The sequence below is a fragment of the Hetaerina americana genome, unplaced genomic scaffold, assembly GCF_022747635.1.
Source record: "Hetaerina americana unplaced genomic scaffold, ioHetAmer1.1.p SCAF_6, whole genome shotgun sequence".
Taxonomy (NCBI): domain Eukaryota; kingdom Metazoa; phylum Arthropoda; class Insecta; order Odonata; family Calopterygidae; genus Hetaerina; species Hetaerina americana.
Genome location: NW_027287205.1, coordinates 20,963,293 through 20,980,451, shown reverse-complemented (window position 1 = coordinate 20,980,451; position 17,159 = coordinate 20,963,293). Strand labels below are relative to the sequence as shown.

The 17,159-nt window shown below is 39.8% G+C and overlaps 1 protein-coding gene across 4 annotated transcripts in view; it reads left to right on the top strand.

The window, feature by feature from the left end:
• Positions 1-17,159, top strand: part of LOC139695305 (GRAM domain-containing protein 2B-like) — a 568,636-nt gene that overhangs the window by 208,863 nt on the left and 342,614 nt on the right. The window lies entirely within an intron of this gene.

Sequence of the window (17,159 nt, the reverse complement as noted above, 5' to 3'; positions counted from 1 at the left end):
CACGCCATATCATGCGACATGCCACATACCAAACTAAACTCTGCCAACATCTAAACACCTCCAAAGTTCCCTTTCCCCAAACCTTTGTTCAGCATGCATACGAACGGTGAACTGCAATTCGAGGCACGATTGTCTTACGATTGCGCTTAGGTGTTGCAACGCGCACTGCACATAACTGCTGTTAGTTATTTTATTTCATGTGTCATTTAATCTTAATGTATTTGTGGTATATTAATCAAAATGGATGTTTTGACATGATTTTCCCCTCTTTACAGGGTGAGTTCCAAGAGTAAAGCTTTTATTTTTTTAAATAATTAATGGAAAAGATTTGCACAAACACTAAAAATTCTTTAAAAGTGCTGTCTTTGGGCCTCTACACATTTTTCCAGCGACTCTGCCATGACCGGTACGCGCCCTGGAAGGTGTCTTTCGGGACCTATCGCAAGGTCTTCGTTACGGATGATCTTCTATGCATGAAAAAAGGTTTCCTTTAAAGGTAGACTTAATCGGAGGGAACAAAAATATGTCGGATGGGGCAACGTCAGTACTATAGGGGGGGTGGGGTAGCGTTGGCAGTTGGTGTGTGGCCAGGAACTCACGGACTCGTAGCGCGTTGTGGCAAGGCGCGTTGTCGTGATGGAGTTGCCAAGTAGCGGAGAAGTCTTTTCTCGTCCTGATAACCCTTTTGCGGAATCTTTCCAGCACATCCACGTAGTATGCAGCGTTTACCGTTTGCCCTTGAGGAACAATCTCCTTATAGACCACTCCTTTACTGTCTAAAAAGATAATGAGCATTGTTTTCACTTTTGATTTGCTCATTCTTTACTTTTTGGGCTTGGGGGACTGGTCGGTGTGCCACCCAGAGTTTTGGCGTTTTCTTTCTGGGTCGTAATGAAAAACCCAGGTTTCATCACCAGTGATGACGTTATCCAAATAATCAGGTTAATTTTCAATTCGTTGCAAAGGTTCACTTGAGATGTCCGCTCAGTTGATCTTTCGTGATACGGTCGACGCGCAGAGATTTACAATAACTGACGTCCTGCTCCTTGCACAGTTTGGAGAGCACTGAGACCGGCAAAACTTAGCGTCCCGCCACATGCTGAAAGTGGTTTGATCCCACTCCGACTAATAGGAGCGGCGCGACAAATTCATTTGCATTACTTTTGGAACGCACCCTGTACCTTACAAAATGTGAATATTATTAAGAACTTTATGAATGAATTGAATTAAAAATATGAATCCAGGAGATACTAAGAGTTGATGAAATGCTGAAAGCTTCAATAGAGGGGATAATGCTGGTAAAGTGACGGAGAGGCAAAGCATAAACATTTTGGATGGAGTAAAAGTACTTTTCACTATCCAATCGGAAAACATTTGCAAGGGTATAGGTCTTAGAAGGGAATTTTGGTGATTATTAACAACCATCCTTATTATTCTAAGATCCAAATCCTGATTGCGAAAACCATATTAAAATTACCAGCATATCGGTAAAAGAAGCAAATCTGCAGCTGTTCACCTCGTTGTTTAGATGGTATGAGATATGTAATGGCTGAAACTAACCCCGGTTATTGATACATAAATGCAAAGATTTTCAAGCGCGGGAAACTACGTTGGGAGTAGGAGGAGAAGTATGAAAAGAAAATATTACAAAATTAAGCATAATGAATTTTGAATTGCAAAAAGGCTACTTTTAATTACTAATAAAATTTCAGTAGAAATGACAAGTATTTTTTCTGTTCCTATACCAAATCTGTAAATTCGTCTAATTTAACATGTGATAAGTGATTCACTTAGACCTCGCATTTCAGCATAATTCGCTTTAATAAAGTATTTAGTGATCTAAAAGCAGTTTTTTTCTCCAACGGTTTCAATGAAAATGTACGCAGAATTTAGGTCTGAGCACCTAAACATTTATTTTTCTTTTTAATTGAGGCACAAATGGAGAGAAGTATATAATGTAAAAGAATTCGATGTAGTTGCAGTCCAAAATTGTTGATTTATAGTATTCCTCATTAAGAAAGCTATCATTTATTTTTGTCGTTATCTAACGAGGCGAGGGCATAAACCGGGAGGACCAGTCTCCGATAACAGTCGCCGAGTTGATTTAACTCCGAGAAGTGGAAAGTCGATGACCGTTCAGTTTCTAGATAATTTCGAAGAAATACCCTTTGAATGACTTCCGAGAGTAAACTCGTCTTGTTGAGGGGAGCATTTCGAATCAGAAGCTCTCAACTCGGCGGGTTCAAATAATTAATGCCGGTAGTTATCCCACCTTCAATTTCTGGAAACAAAACAGTTACCCCTTGAACTGATATGCATATATTACCATTGGTGTTGTTTTATTTATAAAACATTTATGAGGTAGGGAAAAATAATAACATTATTTTTTTATATAGTTTTCTTAAAAGATATAACTAAGGAGTTTCAAAGTCCTAAAACTCAGTGGGATGAATGCCGGTAGCAAAATGATGATACCTATTCCGCATTTCGCCAGCTGCATCGCTATTAGGACACTGAAATATTTTAATTTTATAATTGTTCAGCCCCTCTTGAAGTTGACCATACGCGCAATTTATTTTAAATTTAAATTGGTCTTATATGAATAAATTATTAAATAGAGAATGTGAAACGCATGATAGTGTTGAAAAATGATTTTGCCCTATGATATAATATGGTTCCACCCGCACTGCAGAAATTTCGAATAAGAAATGATTATTGCAAGAGTGGTTGCCAGGACTCAAAATATCTCTATAGTCCATCATATTTTTCTTGGGAATGATAATTGAGGTGGTTTCCCGTTGCCTTCCTCAATAGTGTTTTTAACGTGACACCATCACTTAATGGCCGCCCCACTGGGGTCAGACGCCATTGCAGCCGCCTCACTGAGGAACAGACGCTGCGTGGACTACCTTTCGTCTGGCTCCTAACCTTCAACCTATCTGGCATGGCTGACCTCATTGAAGCAGGAGGATAGACGTAGATTGGAGGCTTTTGAAATGTGGGTGTGGAGAAGAATGGAGAAGGTGAAATGGACAGAGAAGAAAACTAATGAGGAAATATTGGTATGGTGGGCGAAGAGAGGGGTTTGTTGGGAGCAATCCTATGGAGGCAGGAAAAGTGGATGAAGGGGGTGTTGACCGGCATTGGGATGTTGAAGACTGTGATAGAGGGTAGAGTGTTGGGCAAAAGAGGAAAGGGAAGGAACAGGATAGGAATGTTGGACGGGATGAAGGGAGGAAGAAAGTACTCAGAGATGAAGAGGGACCTGATATAGAGTAGGATGATGGATTTTGTGTTTTGTTAGGAGTAATAAAATATTTGTTTGGTAGTTAGTTGTGTCCATACAAAAACCTACCTTAACCGGTAGATTGCCTTAAAAAAAATTGCAAGAGTAAATACACTATATGGGTGGTAATCCGAATGTGCGTCGAAGTCGCCAAAGTATGTTAACTATTACAACAGATAATAAAATGTGATAATACGAGAATAAACGTGACAATTTTAGTCGGTTCAATGACTTATCCACAGTGCATAGATTCAATTTTTAAGCTCAAGCGCAAATCACGAAAGATGCCATTTTTCATGGTGGGAAGGTGTACTATCTAATACGTAACTTTCGCGTACGGTGTTCATTTCCGCATGAAAGGTAAGAAGAAATTGCCTATTTTACGAATGAATCATCGTTTCAATCGCTGTATGTGCGCATGAGTAAACTTCAAAATCAAAATCTTCGTGACACGAGGAAAGTGTTTCAAGTAAATGTTCTAAGAACTGCCCCTGGTCGCAATCCCAAAAAGAGCGCGAAATTGCCTGAGCCAATCCATCCAACTCGCTGGGCCATTGGGGCGGCGGAGCAAGTAGACCGAGAGGTCGGTTCAAGTGGTTCGTTCCGTCGTCGCAGCGCGGCGTTCGTTCGCCGCGCATCATGCCCGCCGCCTGCCAGCGATCAAGAAGAACGAAGAAGACCAATGTTGCGCTGCGACAGGCTGCGACGAAGGGGAGGCGGCCATTGTGACGATCACCCAAGCGATGCGACGTACTTCCCGGTTCACTAACCCTGTTGCTGATTTCCACCGACTTTGGAAAGGTACATTTTAGGCGTATCATAATGTAATTATTTAGTAAATTAGTTAATAATATGTTAATACATGCAATGAATATTTTACTTTTATGGTGAATTAAAATATGTTAGATGGGGCATCTTGAGTAGCAAGCGTTTATTTCGGTCGTAGACCTCTCAGCGACTTGTCCGTGTCGCGGGATTATCGTCGTTATCAGAATGTACACCTGAAGGAAAGCACTAGTTAGGCGAGACTGGATTCCTACCTATCCATACGGCTCCTCTGTGGTGCATTTAAGCATATGTAGGCATACTGTAACTATTGAGTCTCGCAAGTACGGAACCCAACTAGGCATCGTAAACAATGGCTCTAACATTTTTCCTCAAGGTGAGGTGATGTTTTCCATCGTTAGAGGCAAAATGAATATAATGCAGTTTATTTCTCCTCTTCATACGGTCCTGTTAATAAAACCCTTGCCGGAGGTTTTTCTGTCGCAACTTTAGAGTATATTGGCTGGCAGAGAGAAAGAAACCGCTTCGAAAAGCCTTGGTATTTTAGTTGAATGTGCCTCCGGCCAATTCAACCGCTATACCTGCCAACGAGAGGCGAGCGGATGACGAATTCACTTGAAATATCGGGTTTTTAATCACACCCAAGCAGTCATGAGCCCAGCAGTATTAGTTCACAGTATTCTTTGATAAAGTGCTCGCCGTTGAAATACTGAACAAATATTATCTTTTTGTTGCAGCTAATGGATGATCATTAAACTATGAACCACTTAATAGGGCCTTCCATGTGTAATTGTTTATTTTATTTAACGACATCATTTGGGTGAGATTGAGACTTCTTAGTCCCTTCTTCGACCTCCCCCCTACACATTACAATGAAGACTATTGCAAGCATCAAAGCCCTAGATGGAGGAAAACCCACTTAGGTGGGAATCGAACCCGCGACCTCTGGGTTGGCGGATGAGGACGTTACCCCGCCTCCACCAGGGGCGCATTTTTAAGCCGAAACGTTTACTCGGCGTACGCGACAAGGTAGGACATCGTGCTGTCATTTAGTGACTTGAAAACACACGAGGAACATTTCCCGGCATCAAAATATCGAATTGACTGCCTTAATCCTCAGTGTTGAGAGTACTTTTCCTCCAAAGGCTATTTGGGTGAATTTGTCTAAGCGAGTGGTTGAGGTCCTGTATGGGTAGTATGCATTTTTTGGGAACTGCTAATATCATTAGTTTTCTCCGGATGGACCGACCACAGTGCCGACGCGGTTAGTACTGGGTCAGCCCGCAAGCCGTAATTTCCCTATACGCCAGTGAGCTACTAGTTCTGCTAGTGATCAGGGTTTCTCCTCGAGTCCTGTTTCCCCTCGTGAATTTAAGCTATCTACATCTACACAATACCCCGCAAGCCGCCACAAGGGCATGTGGCGGGGGGTGTTAGGTAACCACCCGTAAACTATCTTCCCCCACCCATTTTAAAACTCTAACCTTCTCATCCCTTACCCTTTCCTCCTGTTGCTGCACCCCCGACCACAAACCTTTTTGGTGGCTCGTAGGGTATTGATGTAGATGTAGAAACTAGGGTAAAACCACTTACAAAACCATTTCATGTTACCTTTCCACAAATATTAGTTTGTTCATTAACTCGGCAAACCTTAATCACACGAAGAAAAGTACTTACGACGTACATCGTACACGCAACAATGTTAAATAACGGGATGCGTACATTCAAATTATGCTGTAGAACTATTAAAAAGAGGGATCAATTAACCAAAAAGAATAACATGCAAGATATCAACAAATATATACACAACCAATTCTAATTATATTCTTCGCGATTTCTGTCATGGCTGTGTTATGATCTCTAATGGTTTGAGGAAAAAACGACATTTTAAATCTCTCCACTCTACAATAAATCTCCCTGATTTTACGTTGCTGATCTGATCTACCATAAAAAGTGGGGGCCTGTAATATGTCCTTAATATCCTCAGTTAAGTAACCTGCCTCAAATTTACGCAGTAAATTTAACCTGTATTTAAGCCTACATTCAACTAGTAGCTCCCATCCTAATCCAATAGTGTCGTGACGCTGCTGCATAGTTCATAAGAACTTTCCACAAACCTAGCTGCTCTTCGTTGCACTCGATCTAGTTCCAAAATTAAGCCTACTTCGTGAGGATCCTATACACTTGTAGCATACTCATGGTGGGGCCTAACTAACATGAAATAATAAAGTTCCTTGACCCATTCATTACAATTTCCAAGTTTTCTTTTTATGAATCCTGGCTTTTTATTACCTATTCCGCAAATTTCACGATGTGATTTCCCCAGCACCATGCCAGAAATCGCGAAGGGTATAATTAGAATTGGTTGTGTATATATTTGTTGATATCTTGCATGCAATTCTTTTTAGTTAAAAGAACCATTTATTTAAAAGTTACACAGAATCATTTGAATGTACGTACACACATACACACAGTAATCAACCCAAAGGTCAGTTTGGTAGGTGATGGTAGAGTTCACCCAGTACTAAGCCCAACAGCGTGTGAAATTCACACATCAGGGTAGGGGGGGTAGTTCCTTTCCCTGTGCCGGTTATGGTTTCCCAGGAAGGTCTGGATCCCGAAGAATCACACAGCTTGGGTGGAGCTGCAGGTGCCCAGAGTGACTTGCCCGGGAATCGAACCCGGGACCCTCCAGTCAGTAGGCAACGCTCTAGCCCCTTGACCACCGCGACCCATATATATATATATATATATATATATATATATATATATATATATATATATATATATATATATATATATATATATATATATATATATATAAATAACCCGAAGGTCGGTTTGGTAGGTGATGATAGATGGCACCCTGTACTCAGCCTGATGGCTTGCGAAATTCACACATCAGGTTATGGAGGCTAGTTTTCCTTTCCTGGTGTATGTACATGAATGGGTATGTATATGTTTAAATTAATACATGTATATTGTATGTATATATATATATATATATATATATATATATATATATATATATATATATATATATATATGCTTTCGTAGACGTAACACGGAAGTGCCGAATAGTACATTACACAGTAACACACACTACAGAAACAAAAAAAGGAACACACACGTTATTTCTTGATAACAGTAATTTCTTCTATATCTTCCGTTGAAGACGGAGTAGAATTCCGTCTTCATAGAAATTATTTCCGTAGAAATTATTTATATACAAACACACCACTATAGTATACGTGTACACATACACACAGTACTCGGTATTTTTCACGCTGTCAATTTTTATCTGCGTACTCCCCTTCGTACCGCAAATTCTGTTCTGACAAAACGAAAGACCAAATGCTTAGATAAGAGACGAGGAAACCAACCGTACGGGCTGCGATAAGAGACCACCTGCTAAAAACCTCACCTTTACTGGTTACATTTTTTTTGTAATTTATCCGTTCTTTCGGTTTGCTAAGCGCGGAGTTCAGAAAGTCTGTGCTGGGACAATTAAAAAACATTTTCTTTCATGCGGCAGATTTTTATTTTTTTTGAATCTGCCTCGTATCATCATGTTCGTTCCAATATTTTAAGTTTTCTTCATTGCTGGTTCTATGGAAAAAGCGCCAGTCTCTCCTGAGTCAATAGAAGGGGGAGATTATTCTCAATGCAGACGACAAAATATCAAAACCTTATGTCAAGAAATACGACTATTTATCGTATTAACGCGTCATGTTTCATTCACCTCAGTATTTTAAAATAACTTTCAATTATGTGTGAACAAGTTTGATCTCCCTCATGGAAGAAAATCTCTTACTTTTCCGGCGAAAGGAATAAATCTCAGTAATTGGACATAATCTGCTTTCAGAGAAGACATCCTACAGTCACACCACAACTGTGCATTTGCTCAGTCATACGTTCGTCTGAAGCGTTGATTTTTTCCTTAAAATATGATAAGATAATTCGCTCACGTTCATAACTTGTTCTTAAAATTCATTTACTTGCTGCTCAAGTGTTCATCCCTTTAACACACGCACGCTTGGGTAACGTGGGGAAGCAGAGAAAACAATGGTATGGGTGAAAGGTTATCCGTGTGTATCGATCGACTCCCATTGCAATGAGGGGCATACGCTGATTCAGATATTCAATTGAAATGAATTCCAATCTTGAAATCATGCTGTGATCTAGCTAGTGGTACTCTTTTTACAATTACCAAGAAACATAATTGAAATATCTCCGAATAGGTGGCCCTCTCCTCTTCCTTGGATCCCATCCTACGCCATGATTTGAGTGTTCGGGGAAATTTGCATAATTTTCTCCTCTTCGTATAAGCTCCTGAAGCACTTTAACACGAGCCACGTCTAACTCATTGTGATGTCATTATTTCTAATATTTCAATACAAAAATTGGTATGACGGACTATATAAAGTTTGGCAGGACAATGCTATTTTCAGCCGCGGTGGCGTAAGAAATAAATTTCTTTAGTTGATAATGATTATTCAATCGATTTTCTTTAATCTGTTTTGTTTGTTTCTCTGATGTCAGTTTCACAGAATGCAACTTGATAGTAGATGTAGGGAATTGCATTTCATTTAATCGTCGTTTGGGGTTTTTAGGTTGTCTAGTTAGGAAGGCTGAGAGATGTAGCGGCGTTCAGTCTACATTCATCCGAAACCTACATCAAACTGTAGTCCAACTAACAACATTTAACTTTTTGGTTGTCATAATTCCATCTAGACTATTCTTATGAGAATGCTATGGTGAAAACCGGGACGAAACAATTTCAGATAGGTTTAAATTAATTACTTTGCAAATAATACTAATGTGTTATGTTTGTAAATGATGAATGTTGCAATGAAAAACTTCAAGGGAAATCATATCAATTTTTTTAATGCTTTTGCCCGATTTTGATAAATTTTAACCGGTTTGAATTATATCATAGAAAATTCAAATCTTATTACAATTACGAGTATTATACCCATAATAGTGGTCTCGTTAATTCATATAGTCATAGATATAAATAATAATCTATAATTCCAATTAACTGGTGAGATTATTTATAATTCTTTCCTTGCTATGAACTAAACCGATTTTTTTGGTAATGGTATTTTAAATGTCAGTCCATGTCTTGCAGATTATTTTTAACGGAAATGGCGTATTTGTTTAAATCATTTTACCAAGTTTGTAACGCACTAACCTGGATTTCTCTCACCATAAAGACCTAAATGATGAAATTTTACATCCGTAAAACTAAATTGCAATTCTACTGGATGTGATTCCGAAAATAATTCAAACATTAGTATCAAATTGGACTGTTAAATACTAATATTAAACCAAAGTCTAGAGCCATAAAAAATACTCCCAAATACATAAGCTTTAAAATGCTTTTTTCAGTCCACATGCTGAAAATTTCCTCTGCCGGAAATCTTGCCATCCGCATGTTGTATGAGATTAATTCCTTGGAAGTGCTTAAGTTTATGACCGTCCTGACCATGGGACACTAAGCATAACCCCCACTAGACTCGGAAATCTCCTCAACAGCCTTTATTCTTCCATTTCATATTAATTAAATACCATTTGCAATTAGTCAGAGGCGTCAATAAGTCCGTTATTGATGTATCCATGCATTTAGATAAGCGAAAGCCGTTTCCGCCAATCAGCAGTCAAAATGAATGTGAACAGGCAAGGGAAAGGCGTGGCATAAAACCGATAAGGAGGGGTTCGGGCCTGAATTATTGATCGAAGTATTTTATTCCACTGTGAAAGCGAGTCAAAAGGAGAGATATAATGGAAGGGTTAAAGTTTCCACGGAGCAACTAGTACTAAACATTGTTTAACCGTTTAATGCAAATGTAAAATTAAAATTAATGAACTGTTTCAAGTGATATTTGTGGACGAACTGCGACGGTGCATTTTACTTACTCATCTTAATACTTTACCGTGCATATATGCATACTTATCTCATAAATATTAATTATATCATATTATATTATTGAAAGAATATAGTAAAGCAAGTCATTGCTGGTAATAATTACAACCTTCGCAACTGGAATTAGTGAAAAGTATATTTCATTTGTGCATATATATTTGTGCATGTATATTATTACTATTATAGTTTCATCATTGGTGTTCTGCCGCTTAAGGAAGGTTGTGGATGGACACAGTTAAATTCTCATACCTCTCCATACGAAATACAACCTGACATTCTACATTACAATAAACCCTTCTATTCCGCATACTTCCTTCCTCCTTTTAATCCGCCCAACGTGCCAATCCTATTCCTCGTTTGCGTAACATTTTCCCCTCTATCACAGTCTTCAGAATTTCATCGCCGATCAAAAGGCTTTGCCTGAACTCTCCCGCCTTCTGAGGATTTCTCTCAGCAGTCATCTGTCCTACGCCACCATGCCTAGTACTTTCCGATCTCTCCATTTTTTCCTATCTGTCCATTTTCCCATCATACTTCGCCACACCCAAATTTTAAAGCTTTCAATCTACGCCTATCATCTTGCTTCAGTCACCATGCTTTCGCGCCGTACAGAGTAACGTTCCAAGTCAAAGTTTTAACGGGTCGTTTCTGTGCGTTCTTAGTATTCCTTTCATATCCCACTCCCAGTGAAAGCTTCTTTGCCTAACCCAATTCTTTCCCTTATGTCCCGATTACTATGAATATCTTGGTACGGAACAAGATAGGTAGACTGTTCCAACCGGTGTAGTTTTTGCCCTACTATTTTAATGATTAGCTTATCAATTCTCTTTCTAGGAAACTGAATAATATTCGTTGCATTTACATTTATTCTCATCCCATATTGATCACACTGACTTTCCAATGCACTCAGCAATACTTGCAACCCCTTGGCCTACTGGCTAACCAAGGGTTGATCATCCGCAAACCTAAGCGGAATCCCCATCAAGTTTAATTCCTGTGCTTCTCTTTCCATATTTTCCTCATACGCTTTGAAAAGCACTGGTGATAATGGACACCTCTGTCTTATTCTTCCCCTTAGCATAATCCATTCCGGCTTTCCATTGGCTACTCTCGCCAGACAGAGTGAGACATGTAAAAGCCGCGGATAAGTCTCTTTATCCCTCCATTCTACTGATACAATCTCTAGTTTATTCATTATTTCTACCCAAATCACTCAATCGAACACCTTCTCAAGCTTTACAAAACAAACAAAAATCAATGAGATCGGAAAAGTAGACGCTCTTGCGTATACTTCATTGTGTAATTCGACAGTAAAAGATATAGATATCTTTTAGTATAGATTATTTATAGTCTTTGTATCATCGTTTATAATAACATCGTTTTTCTCTCATTTTGCTGAATAACCACTCGATATTTATGGATTGGAATATTAAAGACTGATACCATGTAATTGCATAATTTCTTGCGCTCAGATTTTCTTCTGCATATAGGTTACAGATAGATTTTTTAGTTTTTGACGGTTCCTAAATACTACCTTGATCAAAAAGTTCCCGGAATAACCACCGTGTGGCGCTCCCATCGTTCCGATTTGAGTTCTGTTTTTTTTGTTAAATTGGTACATCTGTTGTTGATATTCCCTTTAAATCTTAGTGTCATAACTTGACATTTGCAAAAGTTACGTAGCCAAGAGTACATCTATCTCTGTGTGTGTTGGCGATTTTTTACAATTGCAGAAATGGATTTAAATTTGCAACAACGAACTTGTATTAAATTTTGCGTAAAAAACGGATTTAGTGGCGCACGGACGTTGGAAATGTTGGAAAAGTGTTTCGGCAACGATTCTCTAAAAAAAAACGGTCGTTTACCAGTGGCACGAGCGGTTCAGAAGTGGTCGTGAGTCAATCGAAGGTGATGAACGCAGTGGCAGACCATCGACATCGAAAGTCGGTGAAAAAATTGATAAAGTAAAAGAAATGTTGGTCAATAACCGCAAATTAACCATCAGAGAAATAGCGGAGGACTTGAACATTGCCTATGGATCCGCCCAAGACATTGTGGTTAATGATTTGGGTTTCCGTCGTGTAGCAGCAAAGTTGGTGCCAAAAGACCTCAATTTCATGCAAAAAAGAGACCGTGTTGACGTCGCAAAAGACATGATTTGCGAGGCTGAATCCGATCCCACATTCATCAAAAGGATCATTACTGGAGACGAGACGTGGGTTTATGAGTACGACACGCAATCCAGACATCAGGCAAGTGAATGGCGTTCACCAAATGAGCCGAGACCAAAAAAACCACGTCGTTTTCAGTCAAAAAAGAAGGCAATGCTGACGGTTTTCATGGATTACAACGGTGTAGTGCATCATGAATTTTTGCCAGAAGGCCAGACAGTAAACAAAGAGTATTATTTGGGCGTTATGAGACGTTTGCGTGAAGCAATTCGCCGAAAGAGACCAGAAATGTGGGCAGAAAACTCGTGGATTTTGCACCATGATAACGCACCGTCGCACAGTGCTATCATTATTCGTAATTTTTTGACGAAAAATGCAACAAATACCATCCAACAGCCACCGAATTCACCTGATTTGGCTCCCTGTGACTTCTTTCTGTTCAATCGAGTTAAAAAACCATTACGGGGAACGCGTTTTAGCAGCCGAGAGGAAGTAATGGAAAAATCGCAGGAAGCACTGATGTTCCTTCCGAAAACCGAATATAAAAAATGTTTCGAGGATTGGATCAAGCGCTGGCATAAGTGTGTTGCAGTCGATGGGGATTACTTTGAAGGGGACAATATAGATTTAGATGAATAAACTTGTATTTTTAATTTTCTGAATAAATTCCGGGAAATTTTTGATCAAGGTAGTATTATCATATGAAGTCTTCGGCTTCTTAAAGAATAATGAATGAAGAGAATACCTTCTCTATACCACTTTCTTTCGTCAAATTAACGTACTTTTTACATGCTCCACTCTGATCAAAAAGCCTTTTCTTTTTCTACATCATTCTCATTAGCTATCATTACTCTACGATAGTTGTCACAATCTCATTACCATAAAATATCAGCTCCTTTCAATTATACAACTATTTCGAAGTTCATTCACCAATCTTATCCCTTCCCTAGCACTATGTACCTTCCTGTCTTTCCTAATTATTTTCTTCGTTGTTCTCCATACACGAATCTCCAAACCCTATCCTGATATCCTCATTCCTCATTTAGGGTTTGACCCTATGCACTACTATATAAATGTCATCAATCTTTTTTTACATATCTTTCCTCTGATATCCTGTCATCAACTCCATTAATTTCGTAATTACTAATTTTATTGATACAATACCTTTTGCAATGTCCTTCGTACTATTCTAACTACTTAAGAAATAATCGCTGACTGAGTGGACTCGATCTGGACAGGGTTTGTCCCATAAGTAAGTGGAATAATTCCGCGGGGAAATGCATTACACAGATAAAAGTATAAATTACTAAAATTCTTCAAAATAACTTTTTCTTCCCGCATCAGGAAGATAACTTGAAATTGGGCATTCGATAGGTTACATAAAGTATTAAATTATTATGCTAGTATCTGCTCCAAATTATTATTACGCATGATACAAATTAATGATTATATGTTTGATCACAAGCATCTTGACTTCTAGAGCCTTACACAAATCTACCGTAATATACTAACAAAAGGCAAATGCATGGTCACATTCGAAACATAAATATCGCTATGCATTCTAACACTTGCTGATGCAGTTGATGAAGAGATTACGCCCTCTACCTCTCTTACTGATTGAATATTTGTACCGAACATTTTTTCAACCGTTCCACCCGCTTGTGCTTGTAGAAATCAAAAATCTTGGCGTCAAAAAGAGTCGCTGAACTTCTGAAAATTTTTACAAATATAATTTCCGATATATAATAAGTCTGAGAGTTTTACAGAGCAAATAGAACATTGTGATCAAATTCAAAATTTTTTATTGGATAATATTTTTGTAATTGATTTTGTGTATTTTATTAACTTAATTTTTCATTTCTTATCTTTGTCGTCTAGTTCAAAAATGGCGCACCCAGGACGAAGAAAAATTAGTGCTATTTGGAATAAATTCGACGATCTCGGAGATGGCTATGCCATGTGCCATGCTTGTAAGAATAGAGTGTCATATAAAACATCCACGACGAAACTGAAACGGCACGTGGAAAGAGTACACTAAGATGCACAAACTATAAGTTTTCTAAATAAAGAGTGGAAAACTAGACCTTCCTCTGTTGTTCAGCCATCGAGTAGTAATGTAACTATCTCTCCAGTTCAACAGCCTAGTGTTTCGTCTCCACCGGCGGCAGCTAATAATTTTCTCGACAAATCCGCTCGTTTTTCTCAACACCGACGTTTTATGAGTCATGCAACATGCCTTTCGAGGAAAATAACTTTGATCAGAAAAAGAAAATTGACGAAGCTATAATGAACTTGTTCATGATGAATTTGCAACCATTTAGGATCGTGGAGAACAAGGGATTTGTTGAGTACACCAGGTCGCTGAATTCACTTTACCAGTTACCTAACAAGTATTACCTTTCAAGGGTAGAACTTCCGGACCTCTTCTACAAATGTCAACGAGAGGTCCGCAGGAAAATTATAGAGCAGGCAAAAAGTGTGTGCTTCACCCCCTGTTCGTGGACATCCAGAGTCGGCGACAATTGCTGCTGGAATGCACAGCAGTGGTGGGGCCAAACACCAGCGGGAATTACGCCGCCGTCTTGAGAGGAATCGCAAACTACTGGGGTCTGGAGGGAAAGATCTCGGTCTTGATATCCGACGACGACGAGGTTTTGAATAGGGCTATCATCCACGAGCTTGGGCGGTCACACATGGTTTGCTGCGCGCTTACGCTCAACTCAATAGTCCGGCGCGCACTTCGCAAGAAGGTGGTCAGGAAGACGCTGGAAAAGGTGGGGCCGTGGTGTCGTACTTCAAGGGGGAACGCTGCGAGCGAAGAACTCCTCAAGCAGCAGCACGGCGTGGCCTCGCCCAAGTGCCTGATCGAGGACCACCATTCCAAGTGGGACTCGACCCTCTTCATGATCCAGCGCTTCTCAAGTCTTCAGGACGCCATGAAGGGCGCCATTGATGAAATCGTACCGTCGGACTTGCCGAATATAACCCCCGAGGAATGGGAAACGTGCTCGCAACTGAGCGCAGTTCTTCAGCCGTTCGAGGAAGTGGTCGCTCAGATGAGCAGGGACGCGTTCACCGCGGCCAGCCAGATTTTCGTCCTGACGCGCGGCCTCAAATCTCTGTGCTACAAACTCTCGGCTAGCGACGGTTACAACGACAGTGTCAAGGCTGTCATCTCCGAGCTGACGGAAGGCTTGACCGAATGGTTTTCGAACGTTGAGGGGGTAGAGGACGTGGCCACCAGTACTCTATTAGACCTTCGCTTCAAGTCTCACGCTTTCATGGGTGACGATAACGTTCTGGCCGCCAAAGTGGAGACGATAGAATCGGTGACAGCTCTCGTTAGGGAGGAGTACCAGAAGATTAGCGGCCCGGCGAAAGACGCTACCGATGCCGGGGTGTCGAACGAAGAGCGTGGCAAGCTCTCGGCTTGGGAAGACTTTGGCAACATCGTAGAGGAAGTGCAGCCTCGTGGGACGCCGATGAGCATGGCGGAGGAAGAAGTCCAGCGATACTTGGGCAATAAATTGCAAAGTCGGAACGATGATCCATTTCAGTGGTGGATGAAAAATCAGTACTTTTATCCGAATCTAGCGAGAATGGTGCCGTATAAATGCAACATGCTCGCCGTTCCATGCGAACGCATGTTCTCCAAAGTACAAAATATTATTGACGAACGCCGGACAGGTATAGGTACAAGATAGTTGCAGCAGCTCTTATTCCTCAATATCAATATGCCCCATACGAACGTGCAGTGATTTTTTTATACTGATATAATTTATATTGTAAATTAATATTTTTAAAAGACACGTGTAAATTGGAGTGTATAGTATTTAATTATTAAATCACATATTTAAAAACCTACTCCATACACTAGAGATTCTGAAATACAGTCTTTCCCCGTTAGGCAATCTTCTTTTGGATTTTGTCACCATTTGGTGCGTCGTTACCTCCGAAACATTTAGGGAACCCATCAAATTAAACGCACGAACAACGATTTTGGTTAATATGGTGCATTCACAAATGCAAGACTTTTGATGTGTCTAGCCACTCCCACAATCCGTTCACATGTTTTTCGACAAATGAATGGGAAACTGAACGTTGCACGCATTTCAGAAGAAATTAAGATCAAAAAAATGTTTCTGTTGTAGATCTTTCCAGGTAATATCATTTATCTGATGACATTTGCTGTCCCATTAGACATTCAATTCTGACATCTTTTCGTATATACTGTGGTGATAAAACAGGTGAGTTTCTGTTACTTGAACCAATTTCTCGCTTCTTAGACTTTCTTCGCCCTGAATACCACGCATTGAATCGGAATCCGAGATTTAATGCGAAATGGTGAGCTCATTACTCCAACTTTCGATTTTTTCTACATAACATGCAATGGGAGGCATAGCTGGTTCCTGGTTGGTTAGTATTATTGCTCCCAAAATGTTTTCAACGTAGCAAAGAAAAAGTATTGAGCAACTATGTGGAGACGATATATTTAAAGGGTAATCAGTCATTCCAGCTTTGAACGTTAAAAATGTTGCCGGGTGTCTTATCATTCGTAGCCCGCCGAACAACTTAAAACGCTGGATCCGCCATTGTTGGAAATTATCTGGCGATAGAATATCAATTTGGGCCACCCCCTCCTTTTAAATGCCTATAGCCGCGTCACCAAAATAACCAATACCTTCTCGGGGGCTCACTTGCATTGCCATCGCATTCCTTTTCACACTTAGTATTCCTTTTCCTTCCTTCCTTCACATCTCCTCTTCCAAAATCTTCCTTTATCTTATTTTGACGCATCTCCAGACCCACATCTCCCGCCAATGGGAAGACGGAAGACCAGATCTCTTCTATGGACTGCTAAATTATTTTCCGGAAGGTAAGAGTGATTAGGAAATTCGGCCATTTTTGCTGGGAATATCATCGTAACTGAACTCCATTAAGGGATTAAAGAAAATTTAATTTTAAAAATAGTCCTTACTGTTTCTTCTTA